Here is a 22,832-nt window from a genome sequence, read left to right on the forward strand (position 1 = left end):
GTCTTTGGAGTGTGCTGGCACAACTCCGACTTCCTTCAGCATGTGATTAGCACCTACATGCACAGGTTTAGGGTCAGCTTATTTAGAGAGAGAGCTGCTCAGCATCTCTACTTCCTTTCTACCTCTTCATTATCAGTTGGCAATTTCCAGCAGAGGTCAGTTGTAAGGAGGGAGTTGGAAATGGCTTTTGAATTCGTTCAAGGAGAGGCTGATGCACGTTGAAGGGGTGGAAGAAAACATCAAGGCATTTGTTGGAGGACGTGATGGAAGGTTAGAGTTGAGGACTGGCAACGAAGAGAATAGTAGTGGGCGCCAAACTGGAAAGGGCTGTGAAGCCAAGAACAAGCAGCTGATATTTGATGTGGCAGAAAAGAGGGGTCAGTGGAGGGACATGAAGGGGTTGGGGCGACCTGATCAGGCTGAGAGGACACGGCCAAGGTGAGGAGACGTTGGAACGGTCTGCGTGTGCAGTAGAACTTCCCAACATGCTCTCCTCTTTCAGGGTAGCTTTATTAATGGGAACGGTGTCTGGGCTAGTTGTATACAGTGTTCGTTATAGACCTTAGCATTGGGAGAGGGGCAGGTGGATAGCTTTTGTATTTGGTTTGAGGGACAAGAACAGTCTTGGATCTGTGTTTGTATGGTATTGAGAGCAACGGGTCCTGATCCTGGAGCTCAGAGCAGAGCTTTGTATGGGGTGAAATAGTGGCACAGAAACCTTTACACTAGGGAGGGAGTCCCCTGGCCTCCAACTTCACTAGCTCGAAAGTCCATATGTACAATGATTCAAAGCCCTAAACTCACCCATTGCCATTCGAGTGTAGCCAGTATTGCAGCCCCATAGTCTACCTGCAATGCTGTCTCGACCTACCCTAACCTTGTTTTCTTCACTGCATATACTCACCTACTCCATCTCTACGTGAAGGGTGAATCTTTACCCTGAAGCACCCGAGTTTTGCATTGAATTTTTGGTCAAGACTCTGCTGGGATCACAGGTGTTATATAATTTTCACTCCTTTGTGGGTGGAGGTGGAGGTTAAAACATCCTGTTGATTTATAAAGAATACAGCATGTATTTTCCCAGCTGTCGCCTGCTGTATGTTGGAAGGCAGTGAGGTATTCATTAAATTGTTGGTTTAGAGAGAATAAATTGGACCTGACCATTGACTTGTTTTGATGCAACTTTCACGTGCCATGGTTCAACATATTTTATTTAAATTGAGCTAAACTGAGGGAAAAAATGATAGCTCATAAAGAGAATTCTCCGCAGCTTGTTCTAAGTTTATTAGAACAGGCTTGAAGTAAAGTTACGTATTGGAGCATAGCGGCTAACTTGCAAACAGGGGAGGAATTGGCTAGTAAGCGATAGTGGTCAATAGTCATTGTTTCCAAAATTTGGCAAATCATGTCCTGTTGTTATTTTGCAAGCTTTGCTAGACTCCTGTGTTGGCAAAGGCATTGGGAAGCCGTTATTCCAGCCCATCCCTTTCTAGCTTCATCCTGGTAACAGAGCTGGTGGGGAATTGGCTGACTGCTCTCTTATATTTTTTTTTTTGTCAACTTGAACATCTTATGCGGGAAACTTCTAGTTCTCTCTGCATGAGCCCCGGCCAGACCATCTGAAGTAGGGTCCTTCGTTCCCCTTCTTTAAAGACTTGAGTCAGATTTAAAGGGGCATTGCCAATTAGATTGATTCTGCATATTGACCAATGTATTGAATCCCTTTTCTGCCATGACCATATATAGCCGTATATATATTTCTATAGCATATCTTTCTATAGCACGTTTTGACTTTTTAAAACTATAATGCATTTTCCTGTTCCCTTGCTGATGTTTAGAAGGAAGTTTGGGAACAGGGGATTTGGGATAGCCAAATAAAAAAAATCAAGGCAAATATGCTGGGGCCTTCTTGTCTCGATAGGAATTTGTCTGTACCTGCTGGCCCCTGCTGCTGGTGGCAGATGTCCTTGTGCTTAGCCTGGGTGGTGGCATGCATGTGGACTCCCTTAGTTCAGTTTCTGACCGTGATGCGACTGCTTGTTAAGAATAGCAAGGCCGACTCTACACACGGCGCTGACAAACGTGCAAAGTGACACGCGCACGCAACCCAGAGAAACGCACCTTGCCTATGTAGTCGTAGCACAGTACCTCGAAGGTGGCTTGTAACTGTAGATACAAAATGTTCAGGTTATCAAGCGGCCGACGTCTCTTTTTATATAATGCAATAATAATTTTGTTGTTTGATCAGAAGGGTATTCTGTAATTCTGAATATTTGCCTTTAGTTTGATAATCTTATAGCCTGACTTCTTGTCCTGGTTGCTAGCTGATGATTAGAGAGAATCATAGAAAAGTAGGGCTGGAAGGGACCTCGGTAGGTCATTTAGTCCAACCCTGATCAAGGCAGGATCATCCCTATCTAAATCATCCTATCCAAGTGTATGTCCAACCTTCAGAAAATTGCACAAACAATCCTTTTGCACAGCTACCAGGCACAATGTCCCCAAATATCCCCTAATTTGCCACAGATAAAGCAGGAGGACAAAGGCATTGCCCACGTTTGGCTACTGCAAGGACAGAGTAATTTTGTTAAAATACATTTGAGAGATCGTCATCAGAGAAATAAAGATTTTTGTTTTAAATATCATTCAATTGTCAGTTTAGACACACTATTTATGTTTTGGGGGCTGTATTTGCAGAATCTTGTATTTAAAAAAAAATTCATGAATGCATGTATTTTTTTTTTTCTCCATTTGAATGTCAAGAGTGCCTGCTTCAAATCCAAAGAAATCTTTGTAACACATAGAGCCCAAAGATGAAGAAGACAATAGTCAGAAGTTGTGAAAAATTAAATGAAACTACTGCATTTCCACCATGTATTGTCCAGGCTGAATAATTAAATCCATTCGGATTATCTGAACTCACCTGACATTTAAAAAAATGTTTTCAGTTTGCTTCATCTTAACTGGTGCTAGTAACCCAGGGAGCAACCTAGCAGGATATGTTCAGTGTTTGCTTGAGATTCTTTTGTCTGCATGCAGCTGCGGTGGGAAAGCTAGCACTGCTGATATGGTTAAAAGTCACAGCATAAATATCCTGGCTTGGTGAAACGTCTGTGACCCCTCGCAGTTGTGTTGTTTGTCGGAAAGAAGATAGGTAATAAAGAGTCTCCTGTGTGAGAGGAGTAGGGGGAACCTGCTGTTTTAATTTTGTTCACAGCAGTGAGCCAAACTTTGTTCTTTCAGCGCTGGCCTTTATAATTGGCTCGATTATTATATAGGAATTCAATCCATTGCATATCTTTGGCTTTATAGCTGTTAATGTAATAGCCAGGAAGGGTGCAAAGTCTCTTGCAGGAACGTACAGTAAATAAGACTAATAAAATGATCCAAAGAACTTGGTCAGGTTTTTTAAGGGGTGGGCTTGGTGTGTAAGGGAGGGGACATGTACCCTAGCTCCATTTTAGGTTGCATGGCCAAATGGGTTTTGCTGGTTTAAGGTCAATAACTTGTGCGGCCAAAGGTGAAAGTCATTTCATATATGGAGGCCAAGCAATTTGGTGTTACATAGGTAAAAGACACCTGGACTCAATGGGCATGAAAATCCCTTGCATGCTTGGGGCCAGAGCACTGGGCTGGGGTGCAGCTCCAATGCCTAATGCAGTACTTCCATGCTCGGGCCTCCTGTGCTGCTTGCAAAGACTAGTAGGGTCACAGGATCCACAGAACTGGGGCTAGCAGCTCCTTGTCTTCCCTGAGCAGTGTCGCTGTCCAGGCCAGGATCTATGAGGATGGCACAGACCATGGCAGATGCTGTCCTGACTTCGAGGTGCCATTCCCCTTGCAGTGCAGACAGCTCACGTTTAGACTTTCATGCATGCTGCACGTGCAGGTGACTTGAGTATCTCTAAATTGCTGAGTGCTAACTAGAGGCTACCGTTTGAAACGTGAGCCTGGGGCTTCTGGATTCATCGGTGATCAGAAGATGTACAGAAAAGCAGAAGAACCAGCAGTAATTGCTTCCTTAACCGGGGTGCAGCGCCAAGGGGACCTTCCTTGGGCTTTGCAGACATTGACATGCTGACAAATGAAAACGGCTTCTCTGGGAGCTTTTTAAGTGTGCTGCACTGTGCCTTTAAGAGCCAATGCCAAACAAGGACAGTACTGATGTGCCGCTAAAGCCCGTGTTCATCTGTCTGCAAGTCCCAATGATGCCTCGTTAATCTGCAGTCCTCAGGGGCCTCCTTCTGTTAAACTATGTTCTGTTTCCCACGTGGATATAGGTTTGTTCGTGGTCTTTACCGAGCTTTTAACACCTGTTCAGCCTGCTTTCTCCTCCTCCCTCCGCGCCCCCCCCCCCCCCCTTTTCCGTTTTTGAGACAAGCTTAATTATTCCTGGGTTTCCCTTGGAGTGGGTCCTCCAGTCAGTTCCCTAATTGTAGAAATCCCTGCGGGATCCACCAGATGGGCGGGGGGTAGAGGATAATCTTCTCCGAGCTCCAGAAGAAATGCGATGCCAAATTACAGAAAATAGATCCTTTTTTATTAAATGCTTGACTCCTTTGCCCTTATTTTAAGGTAACCATGTAGTGAAAGGCTGCATTGCGAATTTCAGTCCATCTGTATTTTATTTAATTATCCTTAACAACCTCGCTTGTGTTACTAACACCGAAGATTGTAAGCCCTGAAAGATTTTTTTAAAACATAGATTGGGGGGAAAATAGGCTAGCCTTTTCTTTTGTTTCTAACCAGTTTCATTTCTCAGCAGGAGCTTGATGCTGCGTAGATGGGTATAAAAACAAGGGTCCGCATTTTCAGGGCCTATCTAGTGATACAAGTGAGCGCCCTTTTTCGAGGGCACAGATGGCCGACCATAAGCGAGTGTGCGGTGTTGCTGGCATCTCTGATTGTCAGCGGTGCTGGAGGTGAGGTGGAGAGTCAGCCTTGAGCGCCCGTGATGCTTCGAAGCATCTTGAGAGAGGGTATCGCTTGCATGGAGGGCAGAAAAAATGCTTTCCTTGTGTCCCTACATAAGTACATCCTGCCTTCATGGGTCCAAATGCCGAGTTATATTTTGGGTCCTGACAGCACGTGGGACAAATCTAGCTAGCCACCCACTGTCTGGCTTGTCTGGGCTTGTCTTTCAGAGCAGCTCCCCGCTAAAAATCTCCAAGTATTTTATGCATGTTAATTAAGTCTCAGAATACCCCTGTGTGAGAGGTGATATCAATAGAAGGGCAGACTGAAGCACAGCAGAGGTAAATAGCTTCTCTAGGGCTCCTGACTCTTCATCTGTTCTTCACACCATTTCCTTCCTTTCTGGCTTGCAAACATTTCCCGCCCCCCTTCAATCTGGGGGGCAAATTTCTTGCAAATCTGAGCGAAAGCCCTAGGCTTCCGGATAGTGGTGCGAGAGAGGGGGCAGCGTGGCGGCTGTGCACACCGGTGGCTGCCGGCGTGCTGGGATGCACTGCGGGGAGTGTTTGCAGCTCGCAGCAATTGGACTGTCGTGCAGCGAGGTCAAAGGAGGCTAATCCAAATTTTTGTTTCTCTTCCAGGTCTACGCACAATGAACTAGAAAAGAACCGGTAAGTAGCTCGTGAACTGAATTCTAAGAACTACCCGCCCTGTCCATGCAATATGCTTTCACGCTGCCCGTGTCAGCATCGTTTGAGCAGCTTGGACAGCTGTAAAAATTGCCACGCCGCGCCAGGTAGGTTTAAACTCTGGGTGAAGGCCCAAAAGGGTCTGAAAAAAGTCCCCCTTTCCTCTCCCCCACCCCCCCAAAAGCAAGAAGTGACCCAGTTTCGGGACTAATCTGCATGCAGAGTATATGCTTTTCCTTTTCTCCTGACACGCTGCAGTGTGATTGGGTCGCTCGCCGTACATGGGGTTGCTAACGTATCGGGTTTCTCGGGGCCCGGTTAATACGTGTTACCATGAACTGAAGAGCGGCGCTTTGCTTTTCTAGTCCCTTTGGCAGGACTGTCCTGTTCTCTGTGGCGTGGAGGAAAACGCCATTGTCCGGAGGACCTGGAGTCTGGCTAGCAAAGTGCCCGTGGAGCGCCTTGCTCGTAACCTGGTTTAGGACAGAGCCTGTTTATCCTTGAGCAGAGTTTTAGCAAGCCTTGCACTTTTGCGACTTGGCTAGCACTGCTCTATGACTCAACCCTTTTGTAACAGGAGTTAAAGTAAGATAAATACCATTGAGACGATGGGAGTTAGTTCACACGCAGATCAGATTATGGCGTGCTATAGTTAAGGTTGGGTCAGAGTTTCCATTATGAATTTATCTTGGGGTTTCTTTGTCAGTTGGAGCAGTGTGAACCTCCCAGGCTGACTGTTCCTGCCCCATTGAAAACCCCACTGTGCGTAGGGAAGAGGTGAGGTGGGGTGGAGAAACTTGCACTGAATATGCTACTGGGGTCTTACTGCCACAGGCCTCCCCGTCAGTTAATAGGGGATGGCAGCATTGCAGGGGTGAGGCATAGCTGGTTCATGGGGAACTAACCCAAGCATGAGTCCTTGATCAGACTACCAGAGCATCTCCCATGCAGGTTCTCAAGGCTGTGGCACGATGCACGTTGCCCTTGCTTTCCTCACGCTCTTGCAGTCTCTTGGGGGTGACAAGGAGACAAAATTGCTACACCTTGAGGTTTGAACTTTTTGATGCATGGGGAGACTTCTCCACTGTCCAGCCCCTTCTCCTGGAAGATTTGAGGAACTATATTTGCAAAATAGTCGCATGCAGGTTCTTGGCAGCTCAGGGGAAGGATGTGGATTTGTCTGGCTTCTTCACTCGCCCGTGATTCTTGATGTTTCCATCATTTCTCCGCTCCCAGACTCTTCTCTGTACTGTGTAAGGGGGGCAGGTACGCAGGGTGTGCTCTCTGATGGTTTTTGCTGCATGTTTTGCAAAGTAAAAACAAAAAAGGAAGCCGCTGATTGTGAGCCTGAATGAAAAGTGCTTTGCCCGTGGGTAAGCCTGCCTGAATTCTCACTTGACGGTTATCACCACACCCTGCTCCCGCCTGTTTTCAGAGCAGAGATTGCCTTCTCCTTCCTGTCTGACTTGCTGCTTTGCAGACATGCCTAACCCACTGCTGATTCACTTCCCAGTTGTAGCTTTGAATCGGTGAGGTCCAACTGAGTTGTTTTTATTCTTGTCGTTCAAACCAAACTATTATTCTAACCTGAAAACGGCAGGTGGATGAGAACGGTCGTTCTGGCTGCTGCTTCGCTGCATGGCTTGCTTTGCTCCGGTTCAGTTACTGTAGTTACTTCCTGGAAGTGACTGGGCAAACTAAGGCTGAAGGGTGCAGAGAGATGCCTGAGATCCTTCCTGGCATGAACAAGTTGCACTAGTACTGAGACCGCCTCATTTCTCATCTTTTGCTCTCTGGTGCGTCTTTTCTCATACTGTCTGGGATTATTTCTGTAAAGGAAATTGTCTTGAGGCCATGTTCCTGGTACATGTACTGTTGCTGTCAACTGGGCCTTCCCTCATCCGTCATACTCGTGGCCTAGGCCAGTGGAGCTCCCATCTTTATGTGGCTCTGACATCAGCAGTTGTAGTCGGGACATCTGTCAGGCTGGATAAGGCAGAGGACAGCTACACACGGGAGCACGGGGCTTGGGCACGCCTCGCCTTGGGCCCTGATTTTGACAGGGACTCTCCATGACTTCGGGTGAACAGCTTCATTTCTTTGCTTAAGTTTCCCTGTCTTTTAACTGAGGGTCACGGTATTTGTCCACATGCTGGAGTGGCCATTCGGACAGCACTTGGAGTGCTGTTATGTGCTTCACAACCCTCTGCTCTTGCCCTTATTGTTTGGGGGGAAAAAACCCTTGTCTTGGATTTGAGTAAATCCATTGTTACCTAGTGAAACCATAGGTGGAATATAGTCGTGGCCAAGACCAAGCAAACACGCTTCGAGAACCCTCTACTCTAAGCAAAGGCAATGTGCAACCTAAGTTGTCACAAGAGGAGTGAAAATGCATGCATGTCGGCGGAGGGCCCTTTTGTTTCCCATTCGGATGTTGTTTTTATTAATGGCGTGCACATGGAAGCAGCTAAAAATATGGACAAAAGGCAGAGTCTGTAGTTGTTTCTCATAATTTATTTCCGGCAATTGGGTGGTGAGCTCCATGCTGCTTGCAGCCTCCCGTGTTGTAGAGGGATGGGGATCGCTTCACGTTTCGACTTCCATCATGTTCTGTCTGTAGTGTCTTTAAGTTTGTCTCCAGCTCCAGCGTTAGACAAAGATAAAAGCCCTGATACTAATGGCTTTGTTGCTGGCAGTTGCTCATTTTTTCCTATTATTTGAGATTATTCCTTTTGAGTTTCACTGTTATCTCCATTATTGACACACCCTATAATTTTCAAAATTGTCCACTATTAGGTCCCTGACTCAGTGGTTTTTTTTCTGTCTGCTAGCAGCAGACTGTCTAGTATGCAGTGAAATTTCATTTTAACCCATTCAGCAATTAAACAGAGCTGCTTTCAAGTACAGGCAGGCATACAGAGTGGGGAAAAAAGAAAGCCACCTTCTTCTTGGACTCGTACTCTGACTCAAGTTTTTGCAGAGCAGAGAAAATGCATCTGAATTAGACTTGTTCTTCTTTGCCGTCTGAAAGCAGTTGCTTGTTGAAAGAACAAAAAAGTTGTGCTCAAAATTATACATTTTTTGTATCCTGAACGGACAATGGGTCCATAAATAGTGTAGCGATTCTGATAGGAAAATTGTGGATTGGGTGCCCAAATACTGTAGTGCTCAGGTATTTCTCCTTCCCTGATGTTCTCTGTGGTTTGGCTGATTGAAGAGAATGCCCTGACACCTTTTATTATAGGCTTTGTTTGTTTGATTAAAGTTAGTTTGTATTTATTAACTGCCCTTTAATCTTTATGGTGGAAAATCCTAATTTTTATTTATAGTTTCATAGTTTCTAGGGTCGGAAGGGACCTGAACAGATCATCAAGTCCGACCCCCCTGCCCTGGGCAGGAATGAGTACTGGGATCATAGTACCCCAGCCAGACATCTATCCAACCTGCTGTTGAAGACCCCCAAGGTAGGGGAGAGCACCACCTCCCTTGGGAGCCCATTCCAGAGCCTGGCAGCCTTAACTGTAAGGTGATGCCTCCTATATTTAATGAGATTATAGTTAGCTATATCTTAAAAATAAACCAAAAAAACAATAACTGCTTCTATGCTGCAGCAAGATGCAACTAATGCAACAATGCCTCTTACCCACTGGTTATTCAGTGGGAAAGTTTAAAACTGCAGGAGAGCCTGCAGTAATGGTTTTCTTACTCTGTAGTGACTCCAGGCTTCTGTAATATTTTGGTGGCTAGAAGACTTCATGTATATTGGACTGTGATTATAAATTCTGTTTAGCTTTTAACCTTTAGGAAACCAACTTTAATTTGGTGGGAATTTGTATATTGGTTTTTATAGCACAGGATTCATTTTAAGAAAAAGTGGTGTTAGCTGGCAGACAAGAAACCACTAGTACGTAACAACCAAATTCTGAAGTCCAGATGCGTGAAGCCCTTGTTCAGGAAGACACTGAAAAATGGCTTTGACAAACATTTTTGCTTCTGTGGGACGAGTATGTATTGAAGTGCTTTCTCTTAGAGATGTTTTCCTGAATTAGAAGTGAAGTAGAAGGATCAGGAGTTGCCGCACAGTCTGTTGAATAGTGAAGGACAGGTTAAAGTAGCTCACGTATTTGCAAGAATCTGGGTAGCAGAGGCACAGAGAATGGGAATGAGGAGATCTGCCTGTGAGAGGCAAGGGGATGCTGTCCAAACATGCACACCCCGTAAATCATAACACCTTAGTGATATGCTTAGAAATGCTTTTTAATTCCTCTATTTTCTCTCATAAACGTTGGCTCCTGAGAAAAGGTGGCCCATTGACAGAAAAGAAACCACTTGTAAAGCTGATTTACAAAGCTGAGCTTTGAAGTTTTATTAGGACAACATTTTCTGAAAGCAGGTTTGCTGCTTCTCAGAATTGAATGTAAACTAGATTTATTCAGAAGAAAGTCCAAGGTTATAAAGCAGCAGTTCTACTTAACAATTTAGTTTCTAGTGTTGCTGGAAGGATGTGGTCACTGTGGCATGACAAAAACCCATGCATGGCACTGAGATGACTTCCTTGCCTTTCAGTAAAGTGGCAATTTTGGTAGACCAATATGGTAATAATGTTGTTGCTATCCATTAATAGATGGAGTAAAGCTCACTAGGTTTTATGATGTAGCTGATCTGTTTTTTAGGGACAAATATCATTTTATCAGCTTCATATTTTCATACCCTGTGATTGACGTTTGGGTTTTAGTGATGGGCATGGGCACGGACCATAGGTGCTTCCAAGTCTTCCAGTTCACTGTAAAGCACTTGGAAGAGAATTGGTAGCAGTCATTGCTGGCAGGATTATGAGCAGTTGGCCGTGCTCAGAGGTGACTAGGCAAGAAGCAGGCTTTTTCTGGTATCTGAAGGAGACCCCAAAGCTTTTCTTACAGCCTTGCTCATTTCTCTGCATCTCCCAAGTTCTCCTTTCTCTTATGTCTCTTGGCTGGAGAGCTAGTGGGATTATGGTGCATCAGCAAATAGCAAGAATGTGAATCCCAGCGGCTGAGCGGGGAAGGAATCATTAGACTTTGTTTCTGCAAACACCTTTTTATCTCTGTCATCTGATAAGGGGGAGGAAACCTTCAGTGAAATATTCAAGATACCCTGCACCCCTTGAACCTTCCAGAGAGACCCCTGGGCTTCCAGGGAGCCTGCTACTGATGAGTTGGGAAGACAGAATTTGGTGTCATGTCACCAACTTGGGAAAGTTTTCTGGGAATGTAGGAACCTTTCTTGACTTCATTATACATGCTGCAAGGACAAGGACGGGCAATTGCTGATTTCAGTTCTTCTCCTCCTGGGCTCTAGTATATATGCTTCCCAGTCCTGGCTGGAACAGGGCTTGGAGCCTGAAAGAGGGAGATGCTTCCCTGTTCCTTCCCCCTTTGTAGGCAGAATCTCCTTAGTGACAGGTTTGGACAACTTAATAAGGAGGCCAGGTGTAGAGAGTGCTTCAGGGTGTCAGCTCGGTCTGGATCGTAGTCTCTACCTTGCTCGCAACTGAAGTGACGAGGCTAGAGCGTTGTCCTACACACTTGTGTAGTGTTGCTCTAGCCATGGCTGTATAGTCATGAAACGGTTGGGATCTGTGCTTGGGGGGCAAGGGAGGAGATGGAGAGAGAGCAGATATGGTGGGGAATCTCAGGGAGGAGAGCTGGAAAGTGAAACATGAGACGGAGAAGAAATAAAGTTAAAACTTCAAGTAGGGGATCAGCAGTGGAAGTCATGTTAGCAGGGTGGCACAGCGGGGCGGGGAATGATAGTATAGCAAGAGGGACAAGAGGGATGGATTTGACTATTTGGGGTGTATGTAATTGGGGCTGCATATGCTTATCTTGGTGCAGTTAGTACAGTGGGTTAATTTGCCTGAAATGCCAGATTTCTGGATTTATGGCTTTACCAGGGCTGGGCACAAGAAGCAGTCTTCTCACAAACCCATTGCAATCCAGCTTTAGGTGTGCAACCATAACGTTGTACCAGAGTGACTTGTACATTATTTCATAGCTCTTGATTGCAAGACCCTTGGTTATCAATGTCTCTTCATTATAATATCTTGCCTCTTTTTTGTAATCTATTGATTATCGGCAGTCAGATGCTACAATGATACAGATGTGTCCAGGACATCTATATGGAGTTATCGAATCTTTATTTCCTTAGTCTCTAAGTAGCCAAGCTAAAATTATTCACAAGGAGTGGGAAAAACTGGTTTGTAGGCTAAGTTGCTGTGAAAAGGTGAACCCAATGAAAGGTACAACTTAAGCAGCATGGGCTCCTTTCCCAAGGAGGTCGTCTGAAAGGAGCAGATGTGAGGTTAAAGGTGGGGGGGACAAAGGTGGATAATATGCAGTAAAACTGGTCTTGAAACTCCTTGGTTGTGCCAAGACCTCTTTCTTTTCTGCTCTTCTACTCCTCTTATACAAACTTGGGCCATAACCTGTTCAGTACAGAGTTGCCTCCCTTAAAAGGGGTGTCTGAGAGTTGGGGTCCTACCCAGTGTTGACTAACGAGCCAAATTGAAGATCAGGGTTAGCCGAAACAACAAATGAAAAACCTCTTTCACCCTTCGGGGAGAATGCTGACCCGGGTCACTTTTGACTGAAACATACCTGGCTTACCGAGTCTCCGTGACAAGCAAATAATTTATCCCTGTTTATTAGAAACTAGCTCAGCTCTGCAGATAATATCAAACTATGGAAGAGAAAGGAAAAGTATTACGCTTCATATTAAAACCAGGGATTCTGGAATGGTTTTGCACCAGGCTGGGAATACCAAATGACTTCTGCTGCCCAAGTAAGAGGAGCGAGGATGCTTGACTTAAGAGTCTCTCTTAAGTAGTTCAAAAGTTTGACTATAACCCAAATTAATGGTGGGGGAAGCTATCCAGGGTGGCAAGAGAGGGGGAGAGGAAAGGATGTGAAAGGAAAGTGCATCCTTACCATTAGGAATTAAGCAGATGAGCTCTGATTGATTGATTGATTTGTCCTATTTTGCTTCCCAGAAGAGAATCATTGCTGCTTATCCTGAAATGCCTTTGAAACAACTCCCAGTATTAAGAGGTGTCTAATTGACTTTCACATCCAAAGGTCCTCTGAGCATATTTCACCTAACAAATTCCCTTCCATGCAGAGGCCCCAGCTGTTGTGTCCCTGGTCTCTCCTCCTCCCTTCCCTCCCTCCCTTTCTCCCTGTGGTGCATTGTAGTGGTTGAGGATTTGGTCTTTTGGGGTGCCTATACACATGCAGAGGCTGCTCATTTGATGAGCTTTAGTTAATGCGCCCTGCTGCCATTTTTCAATGAGGGGATGCTGATGCATGAGATGATTCAGGTGCTTTTAATTAGAGCAACTCTTGGAGCTGCTCTAATTAAAGTGTTCCCGTCCCCATCCCCCACTCCCAGAGCATATGTATAAATGCCCTTGGTCTTTAGGTTTGGTTTGGTTTGATGTGAAATGTTAGGGGTTGCTTAGGGGCTCTTATTTTACGATGACCCTCCAGCATCCCCAACTCTTTTAGTATCTTGTTGCTCATAGTTTTTAATACAGAAAATGGCCAAACTCAATGTACGTGTGTGGCGCTTGGTTGGCACTCCTGGAAGGAACTCTTGCAAAGAATGTGTTCGTTCTTTCGTATCCTGAAGTGGTGTCTTTGGCTGGATGTCAGCTTTAAAATGAGCCCAAACATTTGGAGGAAACTTGTACTTTTAGAGTTAGGACCTCATATTTACTTATCAGTCTTTTGCACTCAGTGGTCTCTAGTTACAGTTTCCAGGGCAGTTGTTAGAACCAGCATCAAATGGTGCCTTACTGCTTGTGGACTGCCCCGAGGGAGCCGCGAGGCGTCTTGTAACTGCAGTAGCTCCATCGTGAAAACTGGGACTTCACAGTCGTCTGTGCCGAGATGGTATCTAACCTGGAATGCACTGCAGCCAGCTTTGGCATCTTGAATGTCTTCCCAAACCTGCATCTCTGAGTTTGTATTTCAGCCTGGTGCCACAGCATTTATTTTAGGATAACTCCTGTGGCTGTGACTTGTGGGGGTGCAGCCTAAAATGTCTGAGGGCTGGGGCCAAATTAATTCATGGAAAAACCTCACTGTAGCCAGTGGAGTTGCACAGAGGAAGAATTTGGCCCCAGGGCCCCAAGTGAGCACTTTTTTCTTCCTAGTTTGCTGTTGGAGCACTCTGAGATGCACTCCTCCTGTAGCCCACCCAGGCTGCTCGCCCTGTAGCAGGGAGCGATGTTTGTTGAAGTGCTCAAAACTAACTTTAGTTCCAAGTCAGTCCACACACAGCGTTAATGTGGTTTAACGCCTGCGCATGTAGATGCCGGCTTATTCCCACCTACTGCGCAGTAACTTCTTGTGCAGTAAATTTAAGTTGGTGTAAATGCATGTGTAGATGCACCCACTGTGTATATACGTATTTAGCATGAAGCGGACAAGCCAAAAGTCTTCCTGAGACCTGATTCTGAGCTCAAGTCACCTCAACCTCAGCCACTTCCTTGTTCTCAGTGTTGCACATCTCTTTCCACCCCCTCTTCTTCCCTCCCCTTTTAAAACATTCATTTTCCCCCTCATTCCCTGCATCTGCTCTCTTTTTCCACTACCAGTGTCACAGGGTTGCAGCTGACCCAGTGACTCCCAGCCCTTTGGTGACTCCTTTGGTCCATCTTGGCTGTGGGTTGCTGGTGTTGCTTTTTTGATTGAGAAAGGTGATGAGCATAAGGTGAATGAGAGGGTGTTGTGGTGCCTTTGCCACTGCCAAGGGAACGCCGTTAGAGAAGACCAGACAGAAGTGTCTGGGTCTAAATACTGGTGCTGATCTGTCCAAGTACAGAAAGGGCCAACAAAGGAGGCTCATGTCATATGAGCTGGTGTATCTAAGCCAAACTGTTGCCCGCTCTGTGCTACCAGGGTCCTTGGGATGGAGCAGGGAGGGAGGGAGTTTGCCCTTAATGCTGTTTTAGTCGAGTTGTTCAGCCATGAATGTCCCTGTCCTTCCCAGTTCTTTGTCCATACTGCCTTCCTGGAGCCTTCCTTGCACAAAAGCAAGTTTGCACAGCTGTGGGCAGACAGCCAGGCAGGTGTAGTCCCAAGCAGTGCATGTGACGACAATAAAACAATTAAGGGGCAATGTGTACTAAATGGGGGGATTTCTCTGGTACTGGGGGAGAGCTAGCAAGAGAAACTCTGATAACACAGGCTGTGCCTTGGCCAGGGCCACATCATCAGTACCTGATAGGGAAGTGTTCAGCTTTGTGAAATCCTGTGGGTCCGAGATTTGGATTTTAGTTTGTCTGCTAATACATGTCATCATTCGCAAGGTGTTCTTGATCTGCCAAGGGTTTAGCAAATCTTCCCTCAGCACCTGCCAGGTTGGAAACATCCCCTTTTTTAGAAAAGGGAGAAACTGTGGCTGCAATATCACCACCCAGATGGAGCTGGTTTCGGAGCCTGTTGTGAAACAGGTAATCGCAGCCCTGCGAGCTGTGTGCAGAGACCTTAGCAATAAAGCATTGGCTGCCTGAAGATCACGTCCCTTCTGTGCAGGAAGAATGTGTTTCTCCTGTTAATTATTCATGTTTGGGAGAAAATACATAAAACAGCATGATTTATTTAAAAAAAAAGGCCCTTGTAGCCAGCAGATAATGTTGCTGTTACTGTGTACAGGAGTGCAAATGGAGACCTGAGCACTTGGAGAAGAGACTCTTGTAAGTAGGGAAAACTGAAACGGTAGCTCTAGCGCGCACGTGTAGCCGATGTTTTATGGTACCTCATCGCCAACCCTGTGTAACGCGGTGCCATGACCCTCCGCACCTGACAGAGGGACTGAACGGAGGATGTAAGAGCACTGATACATCGATAGATGTACCTTGAAAAAGCATACATACTGACGAAACCCATCGGGAGCAAGCTCAGAATCCGGGGCTGCCTTCCTAGAAATGAGCACTGTGTGGTATCTGCAGGTTAGCACACGTTGTGTGATAAGAAGTCTGTTCCTTTTATCGTGATGAGCAGTAAACAGTTGACGTGGAACCTCAAGTGCACCCTGCTGCCTGCTTGCATGTGCTGACCTCCGATTTATTCTGGGTAGGATTTTCAAAGCATCCAAGTCACTTGGGTACTTCTGAAAATCCCACCCATGTTTTTTTCTTATCTAGCACTCTGCTTCTGACTGGGCCTTCACAGGGGGCACGATTCCTGTCCCAGAGAGCTTCGAGTCGTCGGGGAGTGCGGGAGAGAAGGTTTGGCAGGAGATGCCATTGGTGTAAGCAAGGGGACATGTCGGTTCTGAGGGGGACCAGACCAGGGCAAGCGAGGGTGGCAGAGGGCAGAAGTGTTTGTGCCAGGACCCCTCCCCTATGTCTCCTCGCTCTTCCTTTACACTTCTGGTGAGCTAACTTGCTCCCAGCCAAACCGCTTCTTGTCAATGAACAAACCTGAGATGGTTGTGATGTTTTCAAACCGTCCCATTGCTCACTTCACTTATGTATTCTGCCCTTTCCCCATGAGCTTAATCATAGAAAAGTAGGTTTGGAAGGGACCTCAGCAGGTCATCTGGTCCCAAAGCAGGCCCAGCCCCAACAAGATCATCCCAGCCAAGGTTTTGTCTAGCCAGGCCTTAACCTGCAAGGATGGAGAGTTCACAACCTCTCTGGGTAGCCTGTTCCAGTGTTTTTACTACCCTCCTGGTGACCAGTCTGTAGTTTGCCTATGTTCACTTAGATTGGGGGTGGCTAACCCGCAGCATGTGTGCCACAAGTAGCATGGGCAACTTCTGTGCGTGGCGTGTGGCAGATCAGGGAGGGGACAGGCAGCACAGCATCAGGAAGCAGAAACAGAACAGCAGGTTGGGCACAGAACAGAAAGCAGAGCTGCAGGTAAGGCAGGGGACAGGGATCAGAGTGCTACCCAGGGAGGGTGCAAGATTAATTTGTGGCACACCTGCTAAAAGACTGGTCCCCACTGAGTCAGATTTTGGTTGGGGACTGTCCTTTTGCAGACAAAAAAAATCCTGGATTCAGAACAAGGCCTCAAAGACCTACCCAGCCACCCCTCAGTACTCCTAACCATCATGGGGCATTTTTTGCATATGCTGTGGGACACGGTGCTGAGCGCTTTAATTAGCGGGCCATGCTAATCAAAAGCGCCTGCACATCATGTGCGTTAGCGTCGCCCCATGTCCCCGTGCTGAAAAATGGTAGCAGGATGCTTTGAACTAGAGCTCATCAAACGTGTTTTATTTCAAAGCGCCCCACCGCCGTTTTGTCAGCATGGAGCTGTGCGGCAACACCAGTACACGTGACGCGGGAGGCTGCCAGAGCACATCGGTTTTCGTGCTCCAGCAAACTCGATTAATTGAGTCTGCTCCAATGCGCTGGACTTCCAGTGCGCTGGAGCAGGATCCCTGCACGTGTATAGGAGCCCATTATGACCACTTGTAGCTGCAGAGCGGTAGATACTCATCATCTTTCTGTTGGGCCCTAGACGGAGAGAACGAGGGGCTAAAGATGAAACTGGACTGTTTGTGCCACGGTTCAGTAAGAGACTGTCTCAGCACTGCAGTTGCTGGGACACAGCAGCTGCCCAGGCGTCATCATTGCAGTAGGAGGATGGACCTGAATGTGGAGCATGTTCGGATGCGTTGGAATGAGAACGTGTGTTCTTTCAGCCGCCGAAAACATTTCTCGAGGGTACGTGCGGAGACAGTTCGAGCCTCTGCGCCGGCCCTCCCCCTGCCCACTCTTCTTCCTGCTCCCCCAAAAACAACTCTGCTCCATCGATGCCAGGAGAAGTAGGAAACCAGATCAAGAGAACAGCTTGTCCCTGTTGGATATTCGAGGTAATATGACCCTCTTAGGAAATGCGCGCGCGCGGCGTGACCTCTGCTAAACTTTTCTTGGCTTGCCAAAGCAGCTTACATGATGTTTGCTGGATCAAGCACATATGGAGATGTGTTTTGATGAAGAGATTGCAGGGGGGAAGGTTGGGGGACCTTTATTGGTTGCAGCATAATTTAACAAAGCCTGGATAAGGCCCTCTGGGATCATGCACACAATTTGGGGTTTCTTTGGATGGCAAGTTTCCCAGGGATCTGAGCGCTTCATGCAGTGGGCCTTGGGGAGGGGGAAGAGGACCAAGCAGGGCTGTAAAGAGCAGCAGGCTTTCTGAGAACATAGCAGAAGCATAAACCCTCCAACTCGGAGTCCAAACCCCTCCAGGCAGCCAAATGAGGAGGAATTTTAAAATATCACTTTTAAGTATATTAAAAAGAAATGCAATTCAGGAATTTAAAATGGAAAAAATATGTTGCCAGCCTGGAGGTTTGATCACAAATCAGGTGGCGGTAAGTTTTTGTTTTGTGCTTCTACCCCCAAGTGTGCGTGTTTAAGTGAGAATCAAAACTTTTTTGCTTAAAATAACAGTAATGAAATGGTGTTAAGTTTCCCACTCTTGCTTTCAGAGGTAGCCTGAAAAAGTTGACTTACCAGTCATGTCAGAATTCAAAAAACAGAAGGGGGAAAAATAAGAACGAAGCACTTTAATTTAAAAAAAAAAAATCTTTTAAGCTGATCTGATGTTTCAGGGGGCGGGTGACTCATTTTTGGAGATTGGGAGTTTGCAGTTCTGCAGCAGAGCCGACTGTGGAAAGAAGCAAAGCTCTGTAAACAGTGCTGGTTGCTGGGTCAGCAAAACCGGTGCGATCTTGTGCTCCTCAACCCTGCAAAACTCCCATGAACTTTAGTGCGAGTTCCTTTGAGTAGGGGTTGCACAAAGGTCTTTCCATGCTGATACCTTCGCCTTTGGGTGTAGTTTGTGAACTGGGGGATTTTTATGAATCGTGCTGATCCCGTGCTCCGGTTATAGACCAAAGGTGAATACTGAATTAATTCACATTTCGATCCATGCCCCCTCTTTATCTAGGAACTTCATATGCGAGCACCAGCCCCAGATCATATGAACACTTGAAAAACATTTGTGGGTTCAGTGCCCTGACACTGTGTTCGAGTTGTAGTGTTACAGATGGGGAACTGGGGCACGTGCAGCTGAACGACCTGCAAGGGCAAGCAGTCTGGGGCAGAGTTGGGGAATGAATTCCCCTTTGTCCCAGTCCTTGATCCTGCCTACTAGTCTCCCTCCCTGTCCTTGGAGCCGGCTGAATGTCCTTCTTTGGAAGGAGAATTCATGCATCCTTAAAACATAGTAAAATTTTGCAAACTTCTTACTAGGAACATTTGTGAGCCTGTACAATCCAGACTGCATATAGGTATGTTCAGGATGATATTCCCAGGATTAAGCTGAATTAAAAGTCGTTTCTTAGCTAATGATTTTCAGTGAGAATTTTTCAGTTAGTACGTATTTAAATAATCAGAGGTGTGGCTAAGACACAAATGAGTGGTGTGTCCCACAGGGGCAGCAGCGTGTTGAAACAGTAGGCACTAGAACTGTTATGAATTAACAAAGTACTAGCAGCTTTGTCTGAGCAAGGAAGACGTGCCATGGGCTTTGGCGTGTGTTTGGGGGGAGGAAGGGAGTTTGTTGGTGCCTGTAGGACAGAAAGAGAGATTAGGCAACCTCTCTGAAGACTGTTTTGTAATTGTAGCATGCGTGGCTGTGGCTTTACAGTTCTTCCCTAGCATTTGATACTAAACAAATGGAAACAAACACAAGGACTGGATGTCCCAGCTCCTTTTTTTCCAAAACAAACTGCAGTTTTCCCCCATCTGTTCCCAGGTGGCATCCTGACCCTTGCATTGCTGGCTGGATGCTGAGTGAGGCAGCACGTGGCAGCTAATCCTCCCACACTGATAGTTGACCAGACTGCAGCTGTCCTCAGTCTTCAGCAGTTAAAACCATGCCCTCCGCTCGTCTCGCCGACTGCAGCAAGAGCCTGCAGTGACCCTGGTATAGGGGAGCAAGGTTTGGGTCAGTAGTAGTAACAACTTAGTAAAGCGAATCTCTGCATCGTATGGGCAGGACCTTGGAGTTTGCCAGATTTTCATTTCCATGTTCACCTTTTTGCCACAAAAAAAATGATTTCCAAACAGGCAGTATTGTGTTGTGCTGCTCCAGGCCTTTTGTCTTTCTCGGAGCAAGGCAAGTATCAAAGGAGTAGTCATGTTGGTACTACTCTCGTAGTGGCCAGTTCAGCTGGTTTGAATCAATGGGATTTGCATCCCCAAGAAGTTGTCATCATCACATGGTATTTCAGTAAATGTAAGTCATATATAAAAGGTCCATGGTCACTAGAAAAAAAGACATTTGGGGTTTCTCTGTAAAGCTCATCTGCTGAAGGAGAACGCTGTGGTTTGGTTTGGTTTTTTTTTTTTACCTAGATATTTCTGTATTGTGCATTTTTCTTAGGCAGTAACTTTTTTTCCCCCTCTTCTGAGATGGCTTGTGGCTACAATGTAAAATGACATGCACTTCTACTGTTCCAGATGTATGCCCTCTGTATCCGAGAGGTACAGTAGATATTTGATGACTGCCTAAATATTTCTGATAGCGTGAAGTGGTATTAAATGAAGAATGCATGTTTTCCTTCTGGTATAAAACCTCTGGTGTAAGCAAATGTTCCCAACTCCCACATTTCAGGAGTTATTTTGATTAAAGAATTGTGATTTTTCTTCCATTAGCTGAAGGCAATTGAATAGGGTTTCTAAGAGATGTGTAGGGTGAATCCTCACTCTCGCGTTAATCAACATTAAAAACATCTTAGCTTTAGTAATCATGGATTTGCTTTGTCATTTAAATATTTGCACAGCCCTGTTTTTTCATGCATGTGTGAATACAAGACAAAGATGTGCTTCTAGTACAAGATCAGGTTATCATTTTCATACTCTACATAATCCTTGCCTGTAATCTTGAAAATAGTAAATGTATTGTCCCAAGTAATTGGCTGGCACCTTCCTTTACTGCTTCACCAGGAGTCATGAGTTGACCTATTTTTCTCTGGCGCGTGTGCACATGCACGTTCTGCATTTGTAGGCACTAAAACCAGGGTCCCTTAGAGTCTCTCAGTTTTGTTTAAACTGTTGGTTTAGAAATATTGTGCCTGTACTTTATATTACCCAGTTAGGCACCTTCCAGAAGAAAAGTAGCTGTTCCTCATGCGACTGTGTGAACGGTTCTGTCGACTCTACGGTTTTCTACAAAACTCCTTAGCTTTGGGGGTCTCTTAAGTCTGGTAAAGTATGCTCTGGGAGCGCTGCCTTGATTCCCCCGCACGGCAGGGAGGTGGTGCTCGCAGATCTGCACAGATCGCTGAGGTCTCCGTCGTAGTGTGCAGCACACACCGACTCTTCCGGGTCTCGACTCCTCCAGTCTGGTCTCTTCCCAGTGTTGATCAACAAGCTGCACCCCACAGATCCTTAGCCAACACTTTCAGAAACCCTCCTCGTGGCTTTGGGGAGCTCAAATTAGAGACACTTTACAGGAGCCTCACTTTTTAAAATTTTTTTTATTTTTATTTTTTAAAAGAGAACTGTCTTTCCACAGCCTGAAAGTGAGGCACTTTCGGGGCTCTCCAGTTGGGTACAGGGCATCCTCTAGCTGCTTCTAAACATCTTAATACTGTCACCGGTGACCTAATTCAAGCCACAAAGCTAAGTGCCCCTAGGTGACTGGCACGTGTGCTCCCACGCACACCTTGGGCTAGCTGAGATCATCCCTGGCAGGCTTGTAACGTGTCCCGTGGATGCTCTGCGGGGTTGGGTGGTGCCACGGAGGCAAATTCCTGCAGCGGGCGAGAGTTCACCCCGTTTTGCAGCAAACGCCGCACCGTGCATCCAGGAGTGTGAGTATAATGGGATTAGCAAGAGTGAGGGCACAAGCCGCAGTCGCAGCTATTTAAAGAGCAGGTCTCTATTTTTTACTTAAAGGCAGAATTCTGTTAAACTAATCTGGCTTTTATAATGAACATGGCTAGGCTCCATGTTGTGGGGTTTTTTAAGGCTGGTGTTTGCCACATGGGTTTGGTTTTGAAGGATAAAGACCTCTCTACTGTGTTCCCAGTCAAGCAACTAAATACATGACTGGGTCTGTATCATGGCCCCAGCCCTCCAGCTATTGGAAGAGTACAACATTTCATTGTAGTGCTAAAGTATCATGTGCGGGTGCTACTGAGAGGTAACCCCACCAGCAAGGAGCAGGCCTTGTTTCCAAGTCGGAACGAGAAAGTAATTTTGAGCATTTAGTCTCTGGTCAAGGTCTGATTTCTGCCTCCTGCAACAAGCAGCTGAACCTACAAGGAGTTTTGCTTCTAAAACCATGTATTGCTCTCCAGTAGGTTAAAGTGCAGTTCATATAAAATTCATCACTAATTAAAATCCATTGTGGCCAAGATAAGTAGTAATGGTCCACCCCCCCCCCCTTTCCCATGTATGACTTTGGGGGACAAGAATAAGTTTGAATGGCTCGTGGGCTCTGCTTTGGTGCATCCACCGAAACGTGCTGTCTCTTGCCCGCCGCTCAAATCCCATCGTTTGCAAAGAGAGGAGGAAAATTTATCCCTGTTTTGGAGCAAATTAATAAACCAGCACTGAGGATTTGGTACAAGAACTGAATGCAAACACAAACGGGTTTAAAAATATCACGGGCTTGGTTATTCTGAGCCCCAGGCACCCACAGGCACTGAGCACATCACCGACTCTTTGCTAGGCCCCTTTTCATCAGGATTTTTTAACAACTGAGCCAAAGTTTAACACTGTGAGTTGCCTCTCACCTGTGAAGAGAAGTCCAGCCGGTGAGAAAAGACTCAATTACCATGTTACGACTTCCAACATGACATGGGACCTGGGACTCGGTAACACTCCTTGCATCACAGGTCTGGAACGGGCTCCCAAGGGAGGTGGTGCTCTCCCCTACCCTGGGGGTCTTCAAGAGGAGGTTGGATAAGCATCTAGCTGGGGGTATCTAGACCCAGCACTCTCTTTCCTGCCTATGCAGGGGGTCGGACTCGATGATCTATTGAGGTCCCTTCCGACCCTAACATCTATGAATCACATTGCTTGTGTGCCTTCTTATATTCGTATTATTTTATTATGAGTACCATGATTTTTTTTTTCCATGCGTCACTAAACCCTTGCTGTCAGTATCATAAGGTCACAATCTCTGTTTTTATTTTAAAATACAAAATGAGTTTTCCTCTTGACTAGAAAAAAAGCCTGAAAATAGGAATCGCATATGATCTAAAAGCTCAGAA

The 22,832-nt window shown here is 46.0% G+C and overlaps 1 long non-coding RNA gene across 2 annotated transcripts in view; it reads left to right on the plus strand.

Annotated features, from left to right (window-relative positions):
• Window positions 1–22,832, plus strand: part of LOC112550915 — a 46,450-nt gene that overhangs the window by 14,441 nt on the left and 9,177 nt on the right. For both annotated transcript variants that reach the window (XR_003094988.1, XR_003094987.1), the window contains exons 2-4: window positions 5,556–5,585; window positions 15,790–15,896; window positions 17,117–17,471. This is a non-coding gene — a long non-coding RNA (uncharacterized LOC112550915). The remainder of the gene's footprint in view (window positions 1–5,555; window positions 5,586–15,789; window positions 15,897–17,116; window positions 17,472–22,832) is intronic.

Source organism: Alligator sinensis, unplaced genomic scaffold, assembly GCF_000455745.1.
Source record: "Alligator sinensis unplaced genomic scaffold, ASM45574v1 scaffold559_1, whole genome shotgun sequence".
NCBI classification, from domain to species: Eukaryota; Metazoa; Chordata; order Crocodylia; family Alligatoridae; genus Alligator; species Alligator sinensis.